At 37.2% G+C, this 15,477-nt stretch overlaps 1 protein-coding gene across 2 annotated transcripts in view; it reads right to left on the bottom strand.

Annotated features, from left to right (window-relative positions):
- RNF24 (ring finger protein 24) overlaps nucleotides 1-15,059 on the bottom strand; it is an 82,568-nt gene extending 67,509 nt beyond the window's left edge. Inside the window, exon 1 of one of the 2 annotated variants that reach the window (XM_081291584.1) lies at nucleotides 14,767-15,059. The gene's annotated coding sequence lies outside the window, so the exon portion shown is untranslated. The remainder of the gene's footprint in view (nucleotides 1-14,766) is intronic. The other variant, XM_081291585.1, reaches the window with a different exon arrangement.
- Nucleotides 15,060-15,477: the final 418 nt, after the last annotated feature.

Consider the following 15,477-nt stretch of genomic DNA (forward strand, 5'->3'; position numbering starts at 1 on the left):
TAAAAAAATAAAAAAATAAAATAAATAAAGATATTGTGTCCATCTTTAAAAAATCGTTAAAAAATGAAGTAAGTAAATGCAGTTAAGTAGCAACAATTTTTCACATCATCTGATAACCACTGGAATGAAACCTCTGATCCAGCATAGCTCAGTAACTAGGCTTAGCCTGGCACCATAACTGGCCTTATATTTATGAAAAGAATACGACTGAGATTTTCTTGTATACTTCTTTCATGGTCCCATCCTTTGTATACAGTAACAATAAACATTAGGAAATCAGTTTATTAAAGAAGCTGAACTACCACAACAACTTGAAAGTATTCAATGCAATTACCCCCATCTGAGAATGGCTGAGATTTCAATGTAATTACCCCATCTGAGAATAGCTGATGAAGTTGAGAGATTTTAGTAGACAAAGGCTACACAGTAAACAAATAGTGTCAGAACTTGCTTAAACTCCATATGCTTTTCCCTACATCATTCTACTTTTTTGCCTTTGTGAAAATAAATCTGGAATTTACCATGTAAAAGAAAATATGCTTAGATTTTTAAGAGAGTTGGAAGTTAGCCTGAATAAAATCTAAATGCAGGCTCCATTGATTTTACTGCATTTGTAGGAAGTTATCTTAGTCAGAAGAGTACTGAAATTCCTTTGAGAATTCAGTTTTCTTCACCTTAACAGGAAATTTTAAGTCAGATAATACCAAAAATGCCAATAAAAAAATATCAAAATAACAACCTCAAATCTAATAAATGCAGAATTAAACCATAACAACTTCATTTAATAAAATAAATGAAAGTAGTGGAGTTAATTCATTAAGCACTTTTTATCAAAAAATTTTCATCTCTATAAGTTCATTCTGAACAATACATGATGGCATATAAGAGATTATAAATAAATGAGTTGTGAATAATGGTAGGGTAATAAATCCAAGCAGAATTTGATTAAATAACTGAAATATTCTTAAAAAGAAAAAAACTACTCTTTTTTTTTTTCTGGTAGAAATGTACAAGTTTTGCAGCCTCCAAAGAGCAGGCTGCTAACTTTTGTGGTTTATCAGTTTCTAGCTTTATTATCCCATCCCCTCCCCTCCCCCTTGTTACAAACAAGCAAAGAGGACAAAGGATGAAAAACCGTATCCAAGCACAGTGGGCTTTCTGGCTGCTTTAAGGGAGGGCTAGGAAGCAACAGCATTGGAACAATTTCCTAGAAAGGTTAATAACAAAAAGGAAGTACATCTTCCTCATCCCATAGATGAACTCAACCCTTCTGCTCAGCACCTAGCACCTTATACACAACTAGGTATTCCATATCTGTGCTTAATTCCCCAAATAGAAAATGTAATTTTTAGCACTAAAACCATTTTACAGTTCAGATGAGGAATAATCGGTTTTCATATTTAGCTCAGCCAATTAAAACAATTATTTTGATTTTGTCTATGATCTTGTTTATTTTTTGTGGTGCTAGAGATAGAATCCAGGGCCTTCAGCATGCTAAGCAAGCACTTCACCATTGAGCTACATCCCTTTCTAATGGCATTCTTTATTCTTCAGAAGACAGTATTATTATTTTTAAATAAACAATATATTCATAGTAAGTGTTTGCTTATGGAGAAATCACACTAAGCATATACTTTTAATAGCCTTCTCAAATAATATAATTAGAGGTTGTCTAGCGATGGTTATCAAGCTAAGAATATTGATCTGTTTAATTGTCATTTGATATCAAGGTTACATTTTCCAGAACACAAGGGTTCAGAAAATGCATAAAAAGTCTTAAGGTGAAATGCAGCAGGACAAACAAGTAAGGCTTTCTTTGCTCAGCATTTTTTTATTCAGTAAAAAAAGAAAAAGAAAAAGAAAAAAAAGTGAAGACATGAAGTTAAACAAAAGGTATTGTGAGAATTGGTGATCAAGAAACTCTCTCTCAGAAAGAAAAATTTCAATAAAAAGAACAACATTCAGTGAAGAATTCCTTCAGCCTTTAAAATATTTAAGCATTAATTCTATAATACAATTACAATTTCTTTATTCACAATTTCCCCCAAACACTGTCAATGCTTTAGGGATATACACACACACCAGTAATTGATTGATAGAAAGTACATAAGAGTCCACATTAAAAAGGCACAGCATGTCCTATGTTTTTCATTTCTGTGATTTGTACCCCATGGATCTGAGTCAAGCTCCTTTTACATGAAAGATTTAAAGATAAATTAAAATGGGGGAAAGAAACAACTAAAGAGAAACTTCAGATTAGACTGTATTCAAACTAGGCCCCACCCAATACTATGAGTCCCAGGGTAATCAAGCATTTGGAATCACTAGGCAATATTTCTGAGAAATAATAAAAATTAGGCAAGTGAAGTTCTTTCTTATTAAAAAAATCTCTTAAATTCAGTCAAGGGTAGGGGCAGAGGTAGGATAAGTAGAGGAGCAGAGTTCATTTTGTAACCCAATAGCTTTAGATCAAAAGTTTAACTAAGAATAATATCTTGCTTAAGAAGCATACAGTCTAGGGGCTGGGGTTGTGGCTCAGTGGTAGAGTACCCACCTAGCATGGGTGAGGAACTAGGTTTGATCCTCAGCACCACATAAAATAAATAAATAAAAATAAAGGCATTGTGTCTACCTACAACTAAAAAAACATTTTAAAAAAAGAAGCAAACAGTCTAGAAAAAGATGCTTGAATATGATCATCATTATTTCATCTTGATAAAATAAATTTTAGAACAACGTCTTTTATACTAATTATTTCTTTATAAATTTTTCTTTATTCCAAGACTCAGGACTATTTAGAAACTTAGTGATATTTATACCCCCAAAGAGATTCTATTATGACAAATGAAAGGATTAGATATTCAGCTGCATTAAAGGAAGAAGGCTGGGCCAAATCAACTTTGGAAATCCCCTGACCCTAATCTAATTCTCTTTCCTCTCCACTGCTTGATTCAAGTTTATGAAAGGCTTTCAAGTATCTCCACCTTTAACTTCCAGGGGTACTGGAGTACATACCTCAACTATAACAGAAAAACAATCATTCACATATTGCTATAGAACTAAAAATTTTTAAATGTCTCATTAAAACAAGATTAAATCCTCAATTCAATGAACTCAATTCCACTTATTCTGATTAAAACTTGTTATCTTTTATCAATGACACAATAATATAAAGTTTTATGGTAGCCTCTCATACAAACTATATTTCAGGGTAACCCCAAATACCTCTGTTGAAATAAAGGTTTTCTTTACAGAATACTTGCTAATAAATGTGGAAGAGACAACAGAAGAAGAAAAATCATTTTGGATTTTTTTTTTTTTTTAAAGAGAGAGTGAGAGAGAGAGAATTTTTTAATATTTGTTTTTTAGTTATTGGCTGACACAACATCTTTGTTTGTATGTGGTGCTGAGGATCGAACCCGGGCCGCACACATGCCAGGCGAGCGCGCTACCGCTTGAGCCACATCCCCAGCCCCGGATTTTTTTTAAATTTTTTTTTTAGTTGTAAATTGATCTTTTACTTTCTTTCTTTATTTATTTATATGCAGTGCTGAGGATCAAACCCAGGGCCTCACTCATGCCAGGCAAGTGCTCTACCACTAGGCCACAACTCCAGCCCTCATTTTGGATTTTGGATAAGATACCTATATGATGTTACCGTCAACGGGGTCTTTTCACAACACTAGAAGTGGGGTAGCCAGACACAGCAGGCCTCTAGATGTGATGCAATTTAAGCACTTGGTAAGCATTCTTGCCAAAAATAGACAAATTTAAATTTGACTTTAATCAAGCTTCTAGAGTTAACTTCCATTTATAGGAAATATAAGGAATGGAGCAAAAACCACCACCATGATGAAGCAAGTGGACAAAACACAAATGTGAGAAAGTTCACAGGATAACTGACCCATTTCCTGCAATGAGTCCATGACACAAAACAAAACAAAAAGAGGAGGAGGAATTGCCCTAGACCAAAATAGGCACAAGAGACAAAATGACCAATGTTATCTGTAGACTCTGGATCCCACAAATCTCTAAAAAAAGATTCTTAAGTCAATCAGGCAAAGCTAAATCAGGTCTAGCTATGAGATGATACCAAAAATTAATTGCTAATTTTATTAGGTATGAAAATGGCATTTTGGTTTTATAAGGAAATGTCCTTATTTTTTAGATATGTGTATAGAAGTTTGGTAGGGTAAATATCTGGAATTTGCTTTAAAATACTCCAGCAAGGAAAGATGAAAGAGAAAAGGATAAATGAAACAAATACGGCAAACTGTGTTAACTGTTGAATCTGAATGATTAGCATATGAGGATATTTAGCACTACTCTCTAATTCTGAGTGTATACAAATTTTCATAATAAAAAAGAATTTCAGTAGCAGAGAAATCTAAAAAACAGTACAGGTAAATCTATTGAGTAATATTAATCTCAGATAGATAACAAAGGGATCAGTGAAAATTGTTACATGTTGCCTAATTATGTAGAAATGGAATGAGATACATGGAAAATATATCCATTTTCTTCTTGTATAATGGCCAGTTATACAAAATAAACATTGTTTTACTCCTGAAGTAGGTTGTTTCACTGAAAAACAAGAAAAACAACTGTAAAGAACAAGCAATTTTACAGAATATACTAAAACAAACAAACAAACAAAAAAAACTTTTAGGAATGCAGCTGTGTATCCCTTCTCTCAGAACTGGTCATGCTTTTATATACAAAGTTCTAAATAGGTGGTGGAGCAAACTGAAATAGAGAAAACGGAGAAACAGAAAACAGATGTCACAGCTGCATTCTGAACTGAATGCTGTGCATTTTTCTTTTTGTGTAATCATTTTATTACTTTTTAAAAATTTTTTGTTTTTGAATACCAGGGATTGAACTAAGGGGCACTCGGCCACTGAGCCACATCCCTACCTAGTCCTATTTTGTATTTTATTAGAGACAGGGTTTCACGGAGTTGCTTAGCACCTTGCTAAATCACTGAGGCTGCCTCCGCCTCCCGAGCCGCTAGGATTACAGGCTTGCGCCACCACGCCCAGCCTTGATTACTTTTCTAAGAACCCATGGCCTCCTTCATATCCCTCCTGAAATAGTATCTGAACTTTTATTATGCAACATTCACAATGTATTCCACAGATAGTGTTGACTAAGGTTCTCTGGAGCTCAATTTTAAAATTATCTTTCAAGTAGTAATTCAAAGTAAACCAAAAAGAAAATCAATAGATTTCTTGAAACATTTCCAAAGCATAAAACATTTCATTCCTAATAAAGCAGTGTTCCTCTTAATCTTTTTAGGAGTTATGAACCCTTCTGAAAATCTTCCTATAGAAAAAAAAACTATATATTTTTTTCAGAGGGCTTTATAATAGTTCTGAAGGCACCTGTAAGAAACTCTCGTAATATGTTCTCATGGGTAGATAACTCTAAACTAAATACAAATTCATCAACCCAATACTACAGCCCTACCATGAACTGGCTGAGGCTTTTCAATCTCTTTTTCCATTATTTCTCTAAATCCTACACTTTAGTCAAATGCATTAGTTATGGCTGCACAAAGATGCCTTCCTATCTTTATTTTTGATACTTTTACAACCTGCACTCCCCAACTATCTGATAAAAATCTGTCCATTCCCAGCTTCTTGCGAGGCTAAGGCAGGAATATCCTAAGTGCAAAGCCAGCTTCAGCAACAGCGAAGCACTAAGCAACTCAGTGAGACCCTGTCTCTAAATAAAATACCAATAGGACTGGGGATGTGGCTCAGTGGTTGAGTTCAATCCCCAGTACCAAAATAAATAAATAAATAAATCTGTCCATCTTTCATGATTTGTTTTAAGGAATACTACCATGAAATCTGCCTTAGTTCCCCAAACCTTCCTTTGAACTTTAGTTTTTTGTCCTTCTATACTTCCAATACCTTTGCCTATTTTGTATCTTGATCTACCGAATACTTGTCTAATATATGATTCTGTGTGACACAGCAGTGAAATAGAAAATTAGCACCAATAAAGTTCTTACCTCCTGTAGTGGGTTGACTGGTGCCTCCCAAAAAGATATGTCCATATCTTAATTCCAGAAACCCATGAATATGACTTTATTTGGACAAAGAGTTTTTGCAGACATAATTAAAAATCTGGAGATGAGATCTTTTTGGATTATTTGGGTAGACTATAAATCCAATGGCAGAAAGTGACTTTATAAGAGAGAAATAAGAGAAAGCCACATGAAGACACTGAAAGAACCTGGAATAAGTAAGGAAACATTCTCTCCTAGAATCTTTGAAGGGTGTGTCGCAGGTAGCCTTGCTGACATTTTGATTTATGATTTCTAGATTCCAGAATTCTGAGAAAATAAATTTCTGTTGTTATAAACCACTAACTTAGTGATAATCTGTTATGGCAACCCTAGGAAACTCATACACCCCCTTTGACCCATTCTAATTCTAAAAAATAATTTTTATTTCCTTTTTTATTTTCTGCAGTAGTTCTGCAAGAATATTAGAAGAGATAAAAACATGTAGATGTCCCCTAAATCTGTCCTTATGTCCAACTATTCTCTTCTAAAAGTCATCAAATGTGACAGGTGATGGGCATTGGAGGATAAAGGCCTGGCTTCTAAATCTGGCCTTTGACCTGTGAACCTGAACAGATTACTTTTTTCATCTTTAGTTTTATCATACATAATGTTTTGAGGATTGTTGTAAGGAGTAAATAAGAAACACATGTAAAACTACAGGCATGAAATGTTTTCAGTACAGATTAACTAATGTGAAAGATGATTTCTCAGTATAATATATTGGCCAATTAATATATTGCTTTGTGATTTTTAAAATAATCTTAGTCACTTCCACAAGATGTCCTTCTAGCCTGTTTTCAGAGATAATCAACAAGTTTGAGTAAAAAAAAATTAGTTATAGCAATGCATAAGATTTCTAACACATTTGGGAGAGTTTGGTAATTTCTTTTATACTAAAGAAAAAGAATGACAGCCTACAGTTCTGATTTCCCTACCCACCCATTTCCCACAAACTACATTAACTCATAACTTGATGTTTCATTATCTGCCAAATTTTTATTCAGTTCAAAATCAAAAGAATATTTGGATATGATGCCTAGATTCTATTACAAGTTTATACTACAGGGCATAATTTCAAATGTTCAGATGTGGGAGGGAATCAGAGATACAGATAGTCCATAAATTTTTTGTTTGCCTAGATAAACTCAACAAGTAAAGGTAATGCAACACCATTCAATCTCCAAATTTGTAAGAAAAAAAAGTTTTGTTTTGGGTTTTTTTTTTTTTTTTTTTTTTTTTGGTACCAGTGATTGAACCTAGGGGTGCTCCCCACTGAGTTATTTCGCCAGCCCATTTCATGGTTTTATTTTGAGACAAGGTCTTGCTGAAACTGGCGTTAAACTTGCCATCTTCCTGCCCCTGCCTCCCCAGACACTGGGATAAGAGGCATGCACAACATAAAGCATAGTGATAGACTGTAGTGAAATCATTAATTTTGAGGCTAGACAATATCATCATAAAGATGCTCACATTACCTGCAGTGCCACATTGGCATTTCTTTTATTCTCAAACCACTGAAATTAAGTTTGCTAAAAGAAGTGAGGAACTGTACCTGACTGATACAACAGCCTGCCTAAGAAAATATGAAGAGCAGATAAAATGAGATAGATTTTTTTTTAATATTTATTTTTTAGTTGGACACAATATCTTTATTTATTTATTTTTATGTGGTGCTGAGGATCAAACTCAGGGCCTCGCAAGTGCTAGGTGAGCACTCTACCACTGAGCCACAACTCTGGCCCCAAAATGAGATAGATTTTAAGAAGATATACAAAATTAGCTTTTTATTGAAACCTATACTTTATATAGGAGCAAGCATTATGATATGAGGAAAAATTTTACTTCCTAATGACCAAAACTTTAGGAGATGACGATGACCATAAAAAGAACAGGCAAACCTCCCTTTAAGAAAAGTTAATCAGGAACTTTGAAAGCATGTAAACTGGTAGTTACTTAGAATATAAAAACATTCACCTTTATTTGTAAGCAAATTTATTATACTTAACATTGAATCCATAAAAATTCAAGCTACATTAAACTTTTCCAAAGCAATTAATAACATGAGGTTCAATTGTAATGCTATCTAAGAAGTAGCTAGCTTCCTTTCCCTTGCTACTGCAGGCTGGCTCCAGCCCTTGGAGCAAGCACCAGGGAGGCCTAATACAACTCTTCTGGTGCCAGACTATCCTTAGGGCATATGGAGGGCACAGGCTGTCTTTCCCAAGAGTGGCCAACCAAAAGTAAAGCCATTGGCCAGCTATTCATGTGCCAGCTGGCATGGAACAAAGTGTCTGGTTCCTACCTCCAGCACAGAAGAGACTTAGCCAGCTGGCTTTCAAAGGACTGCGCTAGTTGGAGTGCTCACAACTTCTTTCAAACCATCTGGCATTCTTTTAAGAACCCTCAATTTACCCAACACTATACTCTGAGGTCTGAAATGCTCAAATTATTTGAAGAGTCCCTACTACCTATCTAGAGAAGAAAAGAAAAAGGCAGGGTAATTGCTAAATTACTTCCAGAAACAATTTCTAAAACTAAAAATTATTCTCAATTTTAGCTTGTATATTATCTCTTAAAACATTCCCATGATTATTAAGCAAACTTCCAGAATAAAAATCAAGACAAAAAATTAGGGAATAAGATAAAGCAAACATTTTAACATGCATAAAAGCATCCCATAAGACTGACAGGACCTAGTTCTACTCTGAATTTTTATAGCCTTTCTGTATTTTTCATGTGACTCAAAGTAGACTATATTGTATTGCTACCTATATTTATCTTCCCAGCTAGCTAGTATCTGAAAATATCAGTGTCTTATAGATACTTTAAAAAAAAATCTGTTTGATGACATATTGGGTGTTTTGAAAGTTTTAATAAATAGGGCCGGGGCTGTGGCTCAGTGGTAGAGCACTTGCCTCACATGCGTGAGGCACTGGGTTTGAGCCTCGGCACCGCATACAAAAAATAAATAAATAAAATAAAGATATCGTGCCCATCTACAATGAAAAAAATATTTTAAAAAGAAAGTTTAAGTAAATATAAAATAAGAAGAGTTAATGTGGAATAACATGAAGAAGGCACTTCATCTCTGAGCAAGACAAATAAATAAAACAGGATATGGCTTGAAATAAAAAGTATTTTATCAAATTATCAAAATGATTTATCAAATGACCCAAACTGCTGGTAAGTGCTACAAGGTGCTCATTTGTCAACTGTAGATCATTGTATCCAACACAGGATAATCTGCAGCAGAGGCAAGGAATCAGGGAAAAAAAAAAACAACATAAAACCAAAAAATAGCTAAGTCATATTCATAGCCAATATATGCTAAGAGACACAAGCATTCTGAACAAAAATATTAAAGAGTCTGGGTCATAACCAAATGTTATAAATTGGAGGAGGCTGCAATAATAATTGTTTTTCACTAAGTTCACTGCCATTCCAAGTATTGAATTTGTCATTTCACATGTTATCTCCTTTAACTCACAGAATAAGTACATGCAGTGGGTACCATCATTATTTCCATCTTAGAGATGGAAAAACAGACGTTAACCTGCTCATAGTAACTTGTTAAAAAGTAAGAGCTGAATTCAACTCCAAGTAATCTGATGCTGGAATACTGGCAGAAAACTGCCAATACTAAACTATACATAGGAAAGAATTAAATGGAACCTAGGGAAAAATTCAATCATGATATAGTACTTGTATAGTACTTACAATTTTTTCCAACTCTAAGTGCAGCAAAAAGCAGAAAATAAAAAACAAATGAAAATGTATTTTCTTATTAGAAAATTTCAAAAAGCAAGAGCTATTTTACTAGTTTAAAAATGTCAATTATACCTTTTTGCCCATATATTGAATAGGTACTTCTGCTAGCAGCTGTTCTAGGGAACATAATAGTAAACAGGACAGATGAAGTCCTTGCCTTCCTGGAGCTGACATTCCAGGGGCATAGGTGACAAAAAGATCAGTAAACAATAGATTTCAAAATGTGACAGGTACTATAAATGAGGTAGGAAGGAAATGTGCACATCTCATGTGAGACTTCAATTATGCAGGTAAACAGGAGGTGATTGATGGGAGGTGGGGAAAGTTATAATTTGTTATGTTTTTTAAAGATGAGCAACATGGGAGCATGTGGGTATGCTGACATGGATAGATCCCTGGAGAGTTGATGATGCATGGCTCAAATGTAGGAGTTAGGAATTATGAGGGGGTATGAGGTAAAGAAGGAATGAGGAGGAAGAGTATGAGATGGTACACATGTAAGCAGATAACTTTGGAAAATATAATCTACTCCACAAGCCAGAGGAAAGAAAAAGAGCTATACCAAGATATATCAGGAAATGTTAGGAATGCCACAAATAAACTGATGACCCTAAAATCTTCTAGAATGGGAAAAAGGGATTAGGGATTAGAATGCTATTGAATTTCTCAATAGCAACACTGGAAGTTTACAATGGAACAATGCCTTCAAAGAGGGATATTAATTTTCAATCTACATTTCACCACTGAACTAGACCCCCATCAAATGTGAGGGTAAGATGAAGACATTTCCAGATATGCAAATTCTAAATTCAGGAAGGAATTTCAGATTTTCTAAGTACCCTTTCTCAGGAAGCTACTAAGGAATGAGGAAGACACAGGATCCAAGAAATAGGAGATCCTACACAGGGGAATGGCAAAGGGAATTCCCAAAATGATGACAAAGGGAAGTCCTAGGATGATGGCTATGCACTCTGAGAGCAAAACAATACAAACTGGAGTAGGAAAGGGAGGGCTCCAGCAGGACCAACCCCCAGGAAAATGAAGTGAAACCGCGAGGTTACCTTTAAAAATACTGAAAAATAATCAGTTTTGTCATAGTTGGAGGAAGAATTAGTGACTGATACAAACACAACTAAGCAAATGAAAAACAAGATGTAATAATAGTACTCTACATGGTTCATCTGTGAATAATAGGCATAGTCATAGTCATAAAAATACTCAATACTGATGTAACTGGGAACCGTGAAGTACTAGTAAGGATGAAGGACAGTTACATGGAATAGCTAAATCTTCAATTTCCAAAGTAGAAGTCCATTTTTTCCCCAAAAGGTTAAATAAAACAAGAAACAATAGTATGAAAATTAAAAACAAAATAAATAAGGAATACCAAAAGTGACTGCTAAGAGTTGGCAGAGTTTGAACCACGTGAAATTGATGATTTTTAAGTAATTTCCCAGTCTAAAAAAAAAGATTTTATCTGCTTCAAGCTAATATGTTACAATAAAATTACTGCTAATTTTAAAATAAAAATAATTATTAATAAAGGATACTTAATAGAACAACATTTTACTTTCGTTAGCAGACATTGTTGGGAAGATTATGGATCCCAGTTTTGGAAAACAAAAAGTCACGGGGTGGGCTGGGGCTGTAGCTCAGTGGTGGAATGCTTGCCTCCATATGAGGCACTAGGTTTGATCCTCAGCACCATATAAAAATAAGTAAATAAAAAAATAAAGATATTGTGTCCATCTGCAACTAAAAATATTTTTTAAAAAGTCACCATGTATACAACTACACCATGCCTAATATAATAATATTAGTATTCTAATGAATGTAAATAATATACTTACTACTAAAACATTTAACATAATTTAGTCTACTTCAATGTTTTAGAAGTCACTGCAGAATTTTTCTTCACTTACCATACTTACAGAAACATTAGACTCTAGGTTAGTAAAGATTTTGATTAACTGAATGCTGAATAACAAGGTCAGGCTGTATTAGGAGTCCTTTGTTGTGCTTGCTACAGCAGCACATATACTAAAACTGTGAATGATAAAGAGATTAGCAAGAGCTCTGCACAAGGATGACATGCAAATTCAGGAATGGTTCCTTTGTTGATGTAAAAAATGGCTAAGTCACTCTTGCAAAATTAAAGTTCTATGAAATTGCAGTACAATACAAGACAATATTACAGTGATAATCCGGTTATACTGTTTATCTAAAACTTCCCTTTATGGTTTATTTTAAAAGTACTTCTAAAAAATGTCTTATGCAGGCAATTTATAAATGTATTGGGGTGCTTCAATATTAGTGACATAGTTTTTAAGTTAATTTACCCAAGCTAAATTCATTGATATTTAAATTTTATTTAAATAGAACATCAGAAAACCCAAACTTCTTTAACTAAAAAAGTCAACTTTTAATAATGTTAGCTCTTACAAAAAAAAGAATTTGAACTTGGTAGCATAAGAAAAGCATTTTACCAAGAATAACAGAGCTTGAACCAACCAGAGGAAAATTTCTCCTTCAATTTAAAAAGCAAAGGTTTTAAACAGAGGGAATATAAATAAACAGATGTTGTGAAGGTTGACATTTCATTTTGCATCCCAAACTACTAGGAACTAAAATACATATGATTCAAAAATAAATAATCTTAGGGCTGGTATTGTGGCTCAGTGGTAGAGCACTTGCCTAGCATGTGTGAGACATTGGGTTCCATTCTCAGCACCGCATATAAATAAAATAAATGTCCATTGACAACTAAAAAAATACTTTGCCAGGCATGGTGATGCATGCCTGTAATACTAGCAGCTGCCGAGGCTGAGGCAGGAGGTTCAAAGCCAGTTCAAAGCCAGCGTCAGCAAAAGCAAGGCTCTAAGCAATTCAGTGAGACCTTGTCTCTAAATAAAATACAAAATAGGGCTGGGGATGTGGCTCAGTGGTTGAGTCCTCCTGAGTTCAATCCCTGGTAGCCCCCAAATAAATAAATAATCTTAGAACATTGAACATACCCAACTATTCATGCCATCCAATATAAATTCCTCTTAATTTTTTTTTTGGGGGGAGTACTAGGGATTGAACCCAGGAGTGCTTAACCATTGAGTCACATCCCTCGTTCACCCTTCTATAAATTTTTTAAAATTTTGAGACAAGGCCTCACTAAGTTGCTAAGGTGGTATCAAATTTGCATCCTCCTGCCTCAGCCTCCTGAGCCCCTGGGTTTATAGGCTGTGCCAGTACACCTAGCTCCTAATTTTCTCTTTTTTTTTTTTTACCTCCCCTATTTTGAATTAAAATGTCATAATAAAAAATATTTTGAAAGTGTGTTTTTGTAACTGAATTTACCTAATTTACTATCACTCTACAAAATTAGAAGGGTGGAAAAGAAACTGAAAATCATCCAACAAAACAAGTGTCTTCTAAGATTTAAATAATTTTTTTAAAAAATAGCAAAGAATAGATGGTGGTATCACAATGGCCTCCTTTTAATTGGTCTACATTAACTATAACTCCTCATAACTTCACCAAGACAACAAAATCAGACAGGCAGTCCTATCCAGACAATATCTATGGGAACCTGCAGTGCTTCTTCCCTCTCTCTCTTTCTCTCTCTGGGGAAGAGGACAATGAAAAAAGGTGTTCTGTTTTCCAATAGTCCTGTAAGAGGAGCCATTGAGCTGGGCTGCACAACCAGACAACAGAATACAGGAAAATTCAGATCAAAGGAAGGGCGCATGCCAGGGTAATATGCAATAAAAATCTTTGCCAAAGTATTAGGAATTAAAAAAAAAAAAAGCAAGGAGGTGGAAAGAACCTGCTGGACCACCTTCTTAACACAGGGAGTCAGGAACGAAATCTGCCTATACTGGGGATTCCAGAAAACAGTGTCCTAGATATACTGGAGTATTCCTACAGACTTGTTCTCAAGTATAAAGACATTATCAATGAACTATAGCCAGATGAGTTGTCCGATGAGTCGGAGTATTCCCACGTACACAGATATATTGCCATTAACTAACCCCCACAAAGCAAAGTATTCTACATTTACAGCTAGAAGAAAATAAACATGCATATTTTCAATTAACGAAAACCACCGGTTTTACAATAAGAAACCAAAAAACTGCTGTTTGAAAATAATACCATAGAACTGGGTAAAGGTGTGAAGTTACTTTTTTTTCCTTCAATCCCCCTTATCCCCTTATGTCCTTTTTGATGATCTGATTCTCTCATTTCATGGGTGTCTCTCTCTCACATACACCCCAGCAGGTCTCCGGAAACAAAGGAGGCTCCTCAAATCTCTGGCCTGTGGGAGCACACCTCCCCCCATGATGAGGCCACCATATGACTTCCATAATGAGTAAGCCAAGGAAAGAGGTCTCAACGCAGACCACTGCCATGCACACTGTGACAACCAGGCACGAGCCAAGCACCACAAAGAAGGCGGAGGAGAGGATCGGGACCAGGAAAACACTGCCACGCCGCGCCCCCCACGGAGCGTCCACACCGCCAGCACCTAGGCAGCCATCCTCGACATCCTCCCCGTCGCCTCCCTGCTCATTCCCGCCGCCTCCCACGCTCGGGGACCCGACGCCAGGGCTTTGGCCGGCAGGGCAAAAGGGGGGCCGCGAACCTGCCCTGGGTGACCTCCGGATGACAGCCCCACGCCGCCCTTTGTGCAGGATTCACCGCTCCCTGGCCCCGGCCCCGGGCCGCGCCGAACCCTTCTACGCGTTTCTCCCCGGCCTGAGGCAAATGTCTCAGCCCTCGGCCCCTCGCCCAGCCCGCCGAGGCGCCCCAGAGTGTGTAGGGAAGGCTGACGCGGGCCCGCGGTCTCCTCAGCATCCCGGACCCGCCCCGTCCCTCAAGACCCAGCTCGGGGGCGGCGGTCTCGGCGTCCCGGTCCTCGCTCGCTCACTTACTCGGGCGCGCTGGCTAGTGCGGCGGCGGGCGTGCGGGACCGTCAGCGCCCGGCAGAGGGCTGCGGGTTGCGGGCGGCAAGAGTCCGTCGGGAGCAGCGCGGCTGAGGTGGCGACTGCAGACTGCGCTCGGCGGCCCCCGGTGAGGGGCGGACCCGGCGGGGGAGGGGCGCTCGCCGCGCCTCTCATTCATGCAGCGGGGGCGGGGTGAGGGACCCGGATGCCTGGGCAGTCCCCGCCTATCTCGCTGAGGGCCCTCGGCTTCAGCGTCGACAGTGCGCAAGCGCGCGGTTCCTTGACCAGGCCTGGTCCCGCCCTGCCGGCTGGCGTGGTCTAACCGCGAAACTGCGGGGGTTTAGCCTGTCTTGCTAGAGAGTTTAGAATTTTGGGAGCAATTTTAGACAGTGAAAGGTTGGAACACCATCTCTTTCGCCTAGGAGTCCTTGGGGACACAGGGATGTGCATGAAATGGGGTACCCTTAGTTTGATGGGGAGACGTGTACACCAATTCCCCCCTCCATCTGTCTTTGCAGGACAATGTGATGGATGCCACCTGGACTTTGCCCAGATAGTGGAGAGAAGTGTGTGCAAGAAACAGTGCATGTCTGTATTTAATTATGTCTTACCTATTGCTCTCAACCCCCAACTTCCATTCTAAAGGACAGGCAAGAAGTTGACCTGTTTTGGTGGGGGCCCAGCCTTTCTTGTAATACC

Source organism: Spermophilus citellus, assembly GCF_964194105.1.
Source record: "Spermophilus citellus genome assembly, chromosome: 4".
Classification (NCBI taxonomy): Eukaryota; Metazoa; Chordata; class Mammalia; order Rodentia; family Sciuridae; genus Spermophilus; species Spermophilus citellus.